Below are 11,638 nucleotides of genomic sequence, written 5' to 3'. Positions count from 1 at the left end.
AGCAATATCTTTGTACTTTGTGCCAAATGCACCCGTATTTACCTTTTGTGGGTTTTTTTTTTTTAACTCTCTTCTCTTTTGTTCTCTTTTTTTCATCATTTTTTTTAAGTTTATTAATTTATTCTGAGAGAGACAGGGATAGTGACAGTGGGAGAGAGGCAGAGAGAGAAAGAGACAGAGAATCCCAAGCAGGCTCTGGACTGTCAGTACAGAGCCTGGAGCCCAATGTTTAAGACACTGTGAGATCATGACCTGAGCCAAAACCAGGAGTTGGGTGCTCAAGCGACTGAGCCACCCAGGTGGCCCTTATCATTATATTTTAAATGTTTATTTATTTTTGTGAGGGTGGGAGGGGCAGAGAGAGGGAGACAGATGATCTGAAGCAGGCTCTGTGAGCCTGATTCTCTTCTTTATTATTTTGATATTTATTTAAGAAATCTTTATTGAGTGCTTATTCTATATGAACCATTGTGGCAGTTAGGAATTAAATGGTAAGTCAAACCATAATCCCTACTTCTCACAGAGTTTACAGTGATTCTCCATGAATAATATGACAACAATAACTAATACACATAAAATGATTATTATATGCTAGGCATTCTTCTAAGAACTTTAAATTTATTGTTTAATTCACACAACTAGAAAGGTATTGTCATCACCATTTTATAGATGAGGAAACCAAGGCACAGAAAGTAAGAAATTTGCCCAAAGTCACATGGCTACAGTGGTTGAGCTTGTATCCTACTTGCCACCCTTTTATTGTCTTTACTAATGCAGATGTCACCTGAGGTGTTATACTAATTCATTTATCTATTAATTCATCCACTCTTCACCCTGTTATTAAGCATCTTTGATGATTTAGGAATGTGGCCATGGTTTCCAGCAAACAAGGAGTTAGGAAGTCCTTGTCATGGAGTCAATCACAGTTTCCTGAGAGGGAAAGGCCCATAAACACATAATTCCAGCACAACCTGTTAGGTACAAAGGCAGGGCTATGTACCAAGTGAAACGTAAACAAAGAAGCAGGAGTGACTAACTTTTGTCCGGGGTTGTTGAGAAAGACTTCACAGAGCAGAGAAATTTTTATTAGTGTCTTAAAGGCTAAATAGCAACTCATTAAAGACTAATAGGGAGATCAATCCAGAGAAAGGAAAGAACACAAGGAGAAGCCTGGAGTCATGCCAGGGCCAGGTGTGTGGGCGATGATGGTGCAGGTGGGTGAGGAGCAAGACTTAAGGATCAGAAGTCGAGTTAGGGTTGGCACTGCAGTCCCAGAGACAGCCACCACCCAGCCTGACGCCACTGACCCTGAGCCAGAGATGGCTGTGCCTCCCACGTGTGCTCATTTTGGCAAATCTTCGAGAGATGTCTTCACCAAGGGCTAGGAATTTGGCTTAATAAAACCTGATTTGAAAACAAAACCTGAAAATGGACTGCAATGTACCAGCTTAGGTTCAGCCAACACTGAGACCAACCACTAAAGTCAGCATCAGCCTAGAAACCCAGTATAGATGTATCAAGCACGGTCTGACGACCTTGGAAAAATACAACACAGACAACACTCTAGGCATGGAGATATTTGTGGAAGACCAGCTTGCATGTGTACTGAAGCTGACCTTTGATTCATCCTCTCACCAAGCACAGGGTGGGAAGGTGGGAGGAGGATGCTAAAATCAAGACAGGGCATAAGCAGGAGGCATCAACCTGGATGTGGATTTCCACATGGCGGGGCCTTCAGACCGGGTCCCTCAGGTGCCACATCAAAACGACTGGCTCGCTGGCTCCCAGATGAATTCTGAGACCACAAAGTCTGGAGGGACCCAGAGCAACTCTGTGGTTGGCTACAAGACTGATGAATTGCAGCTTTACACTAATGTAAATGACAGGATGGAGGCTAGTGACTCCTTTTATCAGAAGGTGAACAAGAAATTGGAGACCAATGTTAATCTGGCCTGGACAGCAGGAACTAGTAACACTGACTTCGCAATAGCAGCCAAGTATCAGATGGACCCTGACGCCTATTTCTCCACCACAGTGAACAGCTCCAGCCTGATAGGTTTAGAACACATTCAGACCGTAAAGCTAGCTGTCAGACTGACTGTGTCAGAGTGATGCTGTCAGCTCTGCTGGATGGCAAGAATGTCACTGCTGGTGGCCACAAGCTTGGTCTATGACTGGAAGGCAAGCATAATCAAAGGCTATACAATCATTTCATTTTAAACTATTTTACAGCATAGCTACCCTCAGAATTTAGTGTACCTTTTAATGTTTGTCTGGAATGCAATAATGCTAAACATCATGTTGAACCTCCATATTAAATGATTCCACTTTAAGGTGTTACTCTTTCAGAGGTACAGAAGAAACCCAATTCCAAACAAGATCCTTTCAGCTGTGGACTTGGGGGGAACTTGGTGGCCTCTAGAAATGTCAGGGCTTTTTTTTTTTTATCTAGAAACAGCTGCTAGTGGAAGTTGATAATTACAAACTGTCATTAAGTAAATGAATGAAATTGTGACTTCCTGAGAAGTGAACCTTAGTTTCCTACCCCATGAAGGAGAGGCTTGTTGTTTGATGGTGTGTACAAACTCATCTGAAAGAGACTTTTTTAGGCAGATTTTCATGACCTGTTTTCACCCCAGTCCATCACCTCTTTTACACCAAAAATAGTCTGCAATGCATGGTAGCTGAGTTTTTTGTTTTGTGAGTGTGTGTGTGTGTGTGTGCACTCGAACGCCGTTTTGAGATAGAGGTGGATGAAGCCAGTAATTCAGGACTTTATCTCCTTTCATGTTGTGTTTTTTTGCCCTTGCACCAGATGAAACAGCTTCTAAGAGTTCTAGCTGCAAGCAGAGAAGAGTCTCTGTGACTGTAATCACATGGTGACATCATTCAGAATCTAAATTGGACTTCTGTTATATTCTTGCCACTCGGTTTATTTTTTAGCAGTTTAACCGGTGATTTTAGAGTCTTCCATTTTGGGTAGAATAAGATCCTCCTTTAAAATGCTATAATTAACATAACTTACAGTGAAACTTGAACAAAATATTAGAACCTCAAAAAAAAAAATTGAGTTGGAAACAAAGAGTGATTATTGACGATACTCAAAGGGGTTTAAACTGGGGATTAATACATACAGATCTGTATTGTAGAGATTCTTTGGCACCATTTTGAAGAAGATTAATGCTAGAAGATCCCAAGGAAAGTTAGAACAAATTGGTAGCTATTGCAGCCATCTAAACATTATTTCAGTTATGGAAGAGTATTAATTCAGAATTCATTCAATTTCTTCACACAACCCCCATAAAGTAGGTGTGACCATATGCCATTTTACAGATGAAGAACTCAGTGAATAGAGAGTTGCCAAATGGTATACAGCCAGTAAGTGGAGTCATGTTTCACACCCAGGCAATCTGTGTCTGCATTTTTAGAGCCTTCGGGAATAGGGGTGGAGTGCTGTACTGGAGGTGGGGTTAGGGGATACAGCCCATTACCAGGGCAAACTTTCTTACAAATCCCCTTTAAATATCTTTCTCTCTTCCTAGAGTTTACACTCACTCTGGCTGCTAATCTCTCTGCTCTAAGGGCTATTGCTGTCACACTGCTTTTCTTGAGAACTTCTTCCTTCTCCTGCCTGGCTGTTTATATTCCACTTAGCTCTGAGAATTTGACCCCCCTACCCCCCTTGGCCTAAGCACCCTCCTAGGCTAAGTGAAATCTCCAGATTTGACCTTTTTTTTCTGAAGAGAATCAAACCCTGCTTTCAATTCTGGAGAAAGTGGATAGGAGGAGAAGTCTAGGAACTTGAAGGCATTAAGATGTTGGATTTGATTTCAGGTTTGTTTATTTTTGTGGTATCTCAGAGATATTCAAGTAGAGATGAGAAAAGAAGAGAGAAGCCAGAGGTTTGAATTTTTTCTTTTGAAAATACTTATTAAGTATTTGTTTGCAGACACTTAACAGGAGTTTTCAAATACCATCTCCCTGGCCATTACCTCTAGTATTTTGGAAGGCAGCCTTTGTACACAGCTAGATATTTTTTCTAAATAACTTGGAAAAGGAAACTAAACCAGTGAGTCAGTGGCCAAGTTCTAACAGTCTATTATTTTTAATATAGGATTTTTTCTGAAGATAGTTTATAATACATGTTCTGAAATTTGCAATTTCCTCAAGTTTAAAGACCCACATAGGGACAGATGTCATAATATTTGTACAAAAAATTTGATAAATACATGTAGGTAAAGGTTGTATTTTTTTATTTTTAATGTTCCCAATAAAGAAAAGTTGCATGTTTACTAAAGAGAATATAGAATACAGAAGTTAAAAAATGTATCATACCGTCATATATAGCTTTATGAACATTTGTGCATATTCTCTTCCATATTACTTCCTTCGTTTTCTTTCTTTTTGATTACTGCATTTCTTTTATTTTATAATTTCAGTGTTTCTAGTGTTCCACTTCAAACATAGCCATTTCTTCCTCATAGTATATAAATTGCTACTTAAAAAATATGTATCTGTCGGAGCACCTGGCTGGCTCAGTCAGGGGAACATGTGACTCTTGATGTCAGGATGGTAGGTTCAAGCCCCATGTTGGGTGTAGAGATCACTTAAAAGTAAAATCTTGGGGGGCCTAGGTGGCTCACTCAGTTGGGTGTTTGACTCGGTTTCAGTTCAGGTCATGATTTCATGGTATGTGGGTTTCGAGCACCTGCATTGGGCTCTGTGCTGATAGTGTGGAGCCTGCTTGGGATTCTCTTTCTCCCCTTTATCTCTTTACCCCTCCCCTGCTCCCGCACATGCATGTGCTCTCTCTTTCTCAAAATAAATAAACATAAATAAATAAATAAATTATTTTAATATATATATATATATGTGTACCTGGATGGCTCAGTCAGTTAAGTGTCCAACTCTTGGTTTTGGCCCAGGTCATGATCTCATGCTTCATGGGTTCAAACCCCTGTGTTGGGCTCTGCACTGACAGCCTGCCTGGGATACTCTCTCTCTCCCTCTCTCTTTTCCTTTCCCACGCCCATGCTCTCTTTCTCTCTTTAAAAATAAATAAATACACTTTTAAAAATTAAATAAAAAATATATATGCTTTAAAAATTGTAAAGGTAATACATTCTCATTACTTTTTAGGAAGTCATGCGATACAAAAGTATATAAAGTCAAAAACATAAGTCACCCTGCCTTTTCCCAGACCTATTTCCTGAGGAGGTACCTCAAATGATGTTTTGATTAAATACTCAAGCTTTTACAAAAGTAATTCTTGGGGTTAATTTTTCCCCTCATATCTGTAATCTAAGTTAGTAAAAATATATTTTCTCTAAAGTGTTGTTATTGATTTCTTTTCTAACTTTTTTCAGATTACTTTTTTGTGCTATGTTTTAAATAATTATGTATGATGAAATGTTGCTAAAACACTGGAATGTCAGTTCACCTTGCTGTGAATGAGTTGGAGGAAGATTTTATACCAAGGATATTGTTGGATTATAGTCATTCTTTGAATAGAGGCTAATTATGGCTTAGATTCTCTTCTTTCTTCACCTTTCTGAAAAATAAATGTTTTATTATGGGATAATTTTAGATCTACAGAAAGATACAAAGATAGTACAGATGATTCCTATATACACTTCACCCAGTTTTCCCTAATGTTAGTATCTTTTATAACCATGGTACATTTGCCAAAACTAAGAAATTAACACTGGAACAACACTATTAACTACAGACTCCATTTGGATTTTATTAGTTTTTCCATTAATATCCTTTTTCTATTCCAGGAACCAATTCAGGATACCTCACTGCATTTAATTACTTCATCTTTTTAATCCCATTGTTTCATTGCTCTCCAAGAAAGCTTGTGGGAAGAGAAAAAGGGGTTAGAGATAGCACATAGTGACACATTTGAGATCATCTTAGCAAAATGAAGCTATAATCATTGGGGTTTTGAGATTCTTGGTGGATGTTATTTTACTTAGTTATCCTGCCTTCTTCAGGCAGAAGTATTTGAGCTGTACCAAATGTCATGCATGAGTGGAAATCTTCATGGCATAATTTGAGAGATGATGTCAGACATGACTCCATTCTCAAAAATATCTCCTACCCCACCAACCTTCGCATGGAAATTACAGCAACAGGGATTTGATTACCACTCTGGACCACAGATACCTCTATATCTTTATTAAAAGTGCAAATCCTCTGGGGCGCCTGGTTGGCTCAATCAGTGGAGCGTGTGACTCTTGATCTCAGGGTTGTGAGTTCCAGCCCCCCACTGGATATAGAGATTACTTAAAGAAAAAAAAATCTTTTAAAAAAAGTGTATATCATCTTCACATTAATTTATCAGGTCAGTTTCTTTGGTGGGTTGTCGGGTAAGCTGATATAAGCGAACAAGCTTGGGTAGGTATGTAAAGGAGATGCTCGAAGACTGGTTTGGCCACATAGGGAACAACGCAGAACACATTCGAGTTATGGTGTCAAAGGAAATCAGAGTATACTTGTGGGCACTGAGAGCCTAGCGGTGTGTATATAGGGGTAGTTGGAAGGCAGGAAACTTGGAGAGAAGGAAAAGTGAAACTTTAGAGGAGAAAATAAATTTCCTCCTGATGTGTGAGATGTGATAGGAAAAGACAAATCCAGCCTTCTTCATACCTTTCCTGCAGCTGAATCGGTACTATGCAGAACGTAATACAGGGAACACCTGTATTAGAAATCACCTGCTTTAAAACAATGGTGATTCTCAGACCCCAGTACCAAAAATTCATTTAGTAAGTCTGGAAGAGGGCCCAGAATCTGCATTTTAAACAAGTTCGCCCAGGGATCTTATGCATACTAAAGCTTGAGAGCTAAGTTCTAGGCAATTTCTCTTAAAGGGTAAGGACTATATCCGGCTTATTTTATTAGAATCTTTTTTAGCACCTAGTGCTCAATACTCAGTAAACCTTGAATTGAACAGCTCAAGTGACTGCATACCAGAAATGTGAATGTGTTTTCTCTTAATCTCCATGGATTTGGACAACTGGTTTTTTGAGTCTTTGCTTTTGTATGGCCAGTGTCTAGTCCTACTTCAGCTAAAAAGCATCTTAATCCTTTTCTTTGTTTCCCTGAAGAAACTACTTCCCTCCAAGCATTACATTATGTAGTTTAGATAGAGTTAAATCTAATCCCCAGTTCCAGAAGTGGGAATGTTATCCAGGCCAGCCTTCAAAGTATAAGGAATTCTCCTGGCCACAATGATTTGCTCAGAGGTGTGCATACAACTGAAGCTGAGACGGGGAGTCAATCCTAGCACTATAGTAAACTCTTTCTTCTGGGATTGTTAAACTGTAATCATATAGCTTGAAGTCAACACAGAGCTAGCTGCCTGAGAATGAAGCCACCAAAGAAGAAAATAGAGCCAGGGATGCCTGGGTGGCTCATTCGGTTAAGCCTCTCTTGATTTTGACTCAGGTCATGATCTCACAATTAGTGAGATTGAGCCCTGCATGGGGCTCCCTTGCTGACAGCATGGAGCCTGCTTGGGATTCTCTCTCTCTCCTCTCTCTTTGCCCCTCCACCACTCATGCTCACTCTCTCTCTCTCTCCCAAAATAAATACACTTTTAAAAAGAAAAAAAGAAAAGAAAATGGAACTTAAAGATTGATGAGAAAGACAGTATGCTGAGGACATCATTTGAGTGCCTTGATCAAGCCTTGCCTGAAGTTTACAACTTGAACTTCCAGGTACTGGGTCAATTAATCCTCTTTCTAATTTAAACTAAATTGAATTGGCTTTCTCTTGCTTACAGCAGGAGTCCTGACACATAGCTTTTATATTGCCCTCCACCACTTGACATCGTAAATGAACAACTTTGAGTCTTGGGCTTTCCCTAACACTCTGCCAATGCTAAATATAATAAATATAATTTCACAACATGGCTCAGGCCTGTCAGACTTCTGTATTTCATTTGCATGGGTGTGATTTATTTATTTACCTTTTGCATTGGTGTGATTTAAATCCCATCAGAGCAGCCTTTATATAGTTCTGAGCATGAAATGAGTGCTCTATCAAGTTAGATGGGGATATTCTAGATGTCATCTTTCCCGGAAAATTTCCCTGACTCCCACACTTCCGTATATTCTAGGTTAAGAAGATCTCTTTTAGTTTCTATGCTTACCCTTATTCCAGCCCCCTTTTTTCTGTTGTAATTGTTTCTTACCTGCTTTCCCAAGTGGAGTTCCTCTTGTCTTTTTTTTTTTTTTTTTTTTTTTTTTGTAATCTCCAACACCCAGCCCAGTGCTTTTGCACAGAGTAGGTACTTGACATACAAGTATTGAATGAATGGATGAATAATGAATGATGACAATTACACAAATCAGGGGAAACTTATTCCTTTCCCCATACTTTCACTAAGAAAGCTGCAGCAAATCAGTAACTACATTTAAGGCTTCTGCTTATCGATCTTTTTGCCTTATCTTCCATTCTATGACGCATGCGGAGAAGGACATTGATCAATTATTCAAAAGCTGGCCACCAGGTGTGAAGGGTTGAAAATATAGAAAATAAAGAACAATTGAAGAGGCCTGAAGTTATCTCGGGAAAGGAAGATTTGGAGTAGAAAACAAAACTGTCTTCAAATACTTGAAGTGGGTGGGAACCAGGGCAATAATCAGGCCAATAAATTCTGAATGAAGTTCTTCTACAGTAAAGAATTCTAACGATCAGGCTTCAGGACTTCCTTGAGCTTCCCATTCCTGAGGGTAATCCTGTAGAGCCTAAATATCATTTGGTGGAGAATCTATAGAACAGTAGACAGTGGGGGGGGGGGGGGGGAGGGTCAGGAATTCAAATACCTGCCTTTACAAAGGTCTCCTGCCACCCAGAGAACATTACGTTTTAGAATCTTTTTTAAGAATTCTAAGAATATTAGGGGCACCAGCATGGCTCACTCAGTTGAGCGTCTGAATTCAGCTCAGGTCATGATCTCACGATTTGTGAGTTAGAGCCCCACATCTGGCTGGCTGCTGTCAGCACAGAGGTCGCTTGGGATTCTCTGTCCCCCTCTCTCTCTGTCCCTCCGCAATACATGCACTCCCTCCCCAAAATAAATAAAAACTTAAAAAATAAATGAACTCTAAGAATCTTGGAATCTCTTAAGACTCTTTTTTAATGTATATATAATTCCACTAAACTTTTGCTTCTTGTATAATGAAACATTTGCAGATGAAGAATTGTATCTTCCTTCTGTTCCAGTGCTACACTGATGGACAAAGCGTTTTTTGTAGCCCAAATGCATGGCTTTGCATTTGGTTAGAAATGGGCTCAGAAGCATGGGATTATCCTACATATGTCCTGCATTCTAGTCAACCCCAATCTTAGGACTTTATCAGTGTAAACTTTGGTCAAGTATGTGTGCATGTTTGTGTGTGTTTTTGGATAATTTTTGCTAATCATCCTAGGTGGTGACTGATTAATTAAGGATGCAAGCTCTCCTGTAAGAACCAAAGGCTTGGAAAAGGGTAGTTATAGACCACCAGCATCAGGATCTCTCAGGATGTTTCAAGAATGCATATTCCTAGGTTCTACCCAGGCTTACTAAATGAGATTCTTTGGGGGTTAGGCCCAGGAATCTGCATTATAACAAGTATAGGGGAGGAAAATGAATTTCCCCCTACCCTTCTGAGTTCTTAGCTGAGATCACTGTAATAAAAGATGGATTGACAAGAGAAGACCAAACAGGAGGTTGTTAACATGCATATTTCACATATACCCTGGGAAGATTCTAGGGAAAAAGGAATAACTCACAGAGGTAGCTTTAGAATTTAGACTTACATACCATTTTAATAGGGAAAGGGAGAGGGAGATGCAGACCTTAGAGGAGAGAGCAAATTATTTTTAGCAAAGATGAGTGGGCCTTTAGAAGATGGAAAGTAGGATACTTTATGACCAAGTATGTCTGGGTGTGCTATCAAATTTAATCTATCCTCTCCTGTGAGCAGAGTCAATTCTTCCTGGGTGATGAAACTTCCAGGAAGTAGATTTATAACAACTGAACCCCTTTTGGAGGTGCTGTCTTTAGACAGATAAGGGGAGTGGAGAAAAAGTCTTTCCATACATCTCCCTGCATTTGCTGTTTTCAAGTGCTTACAGCCCAAAAGAATCAACATGCCAAAGTGGCATAATTTGTGGTGACCTGTCCCAAATTCCTACAGACATATTTTGGGGTGGCATATTGTTACCCTTCACAAGCAACCCCAGGTACTAACTGTGAATGCTGAAGTTTGAGGCGCATGACTTTAGGAGGTAGCGGGACAGTGAGAGGAACTTCTTTCTCCTGAAGACGAAAGTTCTCTTTTTGGGTAAAACTACTCTGTTCTCAAATGTCAAATGACAGACTGTCCATTAGGGAATAGGTCAATTGAATTTTTTCATTGCTAATTCTCAGAAAATATATGACTTTAATTAAAATTATAGATACCCAATTATATTTTAACTATTCATGGGGTTAAAAGATATTTAAAATTATATAATCATACAGTTTCATACATGTTAAATAATGCCTTTGGTTTAAAAAGAAATCAGGGACCACACATCATACAAAAGGTAATTATGTAAAGGTGTGGAAGTATTATCTGACCTTATTTTGCAATATATATATATATATATATAGTATATATATCAAAGCATATTGCATATATTTTGCGATATATATAATATATATATATTATATATATATATATATATATATATATATATATATATATCAAAGCATCATATTGTACACCTTAAACTTACATAGGTTATATGTCAATAATATCTCAATAAAGCTGGGGGAAAAAATCAGAAGAAAAAATCAGCCTTGACCTATTTAGAGTCTTCAAATAATATTATTAATTAATATTTTCTTTTTTTAATGTTTATTTATTTTTGAGAGAGAGAGTACATGCTTGGGGTCGGAGGGGGAGGGGCAAAGGGAGAGGGAGACAGAGAATCTGAAGCGGGCTCTGCATAGGACAGCAGAGAGTCCTATGCAGGTCTTGAACTCACAATCCACAAGATCATGACCTGAGCCAAAGTTGGACGCTTAACCAACTGAGCCACCCAGGCTCCCCACATTAATTAATATTTTCAAACATTTGTATGATAATCATGAAGAATGAGAAGTATGGGAAAGTAAATGATTTGCTTTATAAGCTCATGATAAAAAAAAGTCTTATACCTACACTGGAAACCAGGCCAAAGGTACAGTGGAAAAGATATATTACTTCTCATTTTATGCAGACACATTGCATCTCCAAATGGGCTCTATTCCAGGTCATAGAAAATAAGTTATGCTAGGAGCATCTGGCTTGTTCTGGCTTCAGTGGAGCATGAGACTCTTGATCTCTGGATTGTGAGTTTGAGCCCCATGTTGGGTGTAGAGATTTCTTAAAAATCATTTAAAAATCTTTCAAAAAAAATAAAAGAAAAGAAGTTATGCTGTACTCAAAAACAATTCCTGAAATTTACATTTTGTTTGATTTGAGACATACCTATTCACCTGGAAATATCTCCAGGTAAGTAGCCATTGGAAAAGATTGCTACCCATAAACTGAGACATCAGATATACACTCTCTAGTAATGAATACAAAATTTAAAATGAACACCAAAAGCCTTCTGG

The 11,638-nt window shown here is 38.7% G+C and overlaps 1 pseudogene; it reads left to right on the top strand.

The window, feature by feature from the left end:
- Window positions 1-1,319: 1,319 nt before the first annotated feature.
- Window positions 1,320-2,237, top strand: LOC122218464 (annotated as a pseudogene).
- The last annotated feature ends 9,401 nt before the right edge of the window (window positions 2,238-11,638 follow it).

This window comes from Panthera leo, chromosome B1 (assembly GCF_018350215.1).
Source record: "Panthera leo isolate Ple1 chromosome B1, P.leo_Ple1_pat1.1, whole genome shotgun sequence".
Lineage (NCBI taxonomy): Eukaryota > Metazoa > Chordata > Mammalia > Carnivora > Felidae > Panthera > Panthera leo.
The sequence above is the reverse complement of the archived record's forward strand: the minus strand, read 5'-3'. Positions and strand labels throughout refer to the sequence as shown.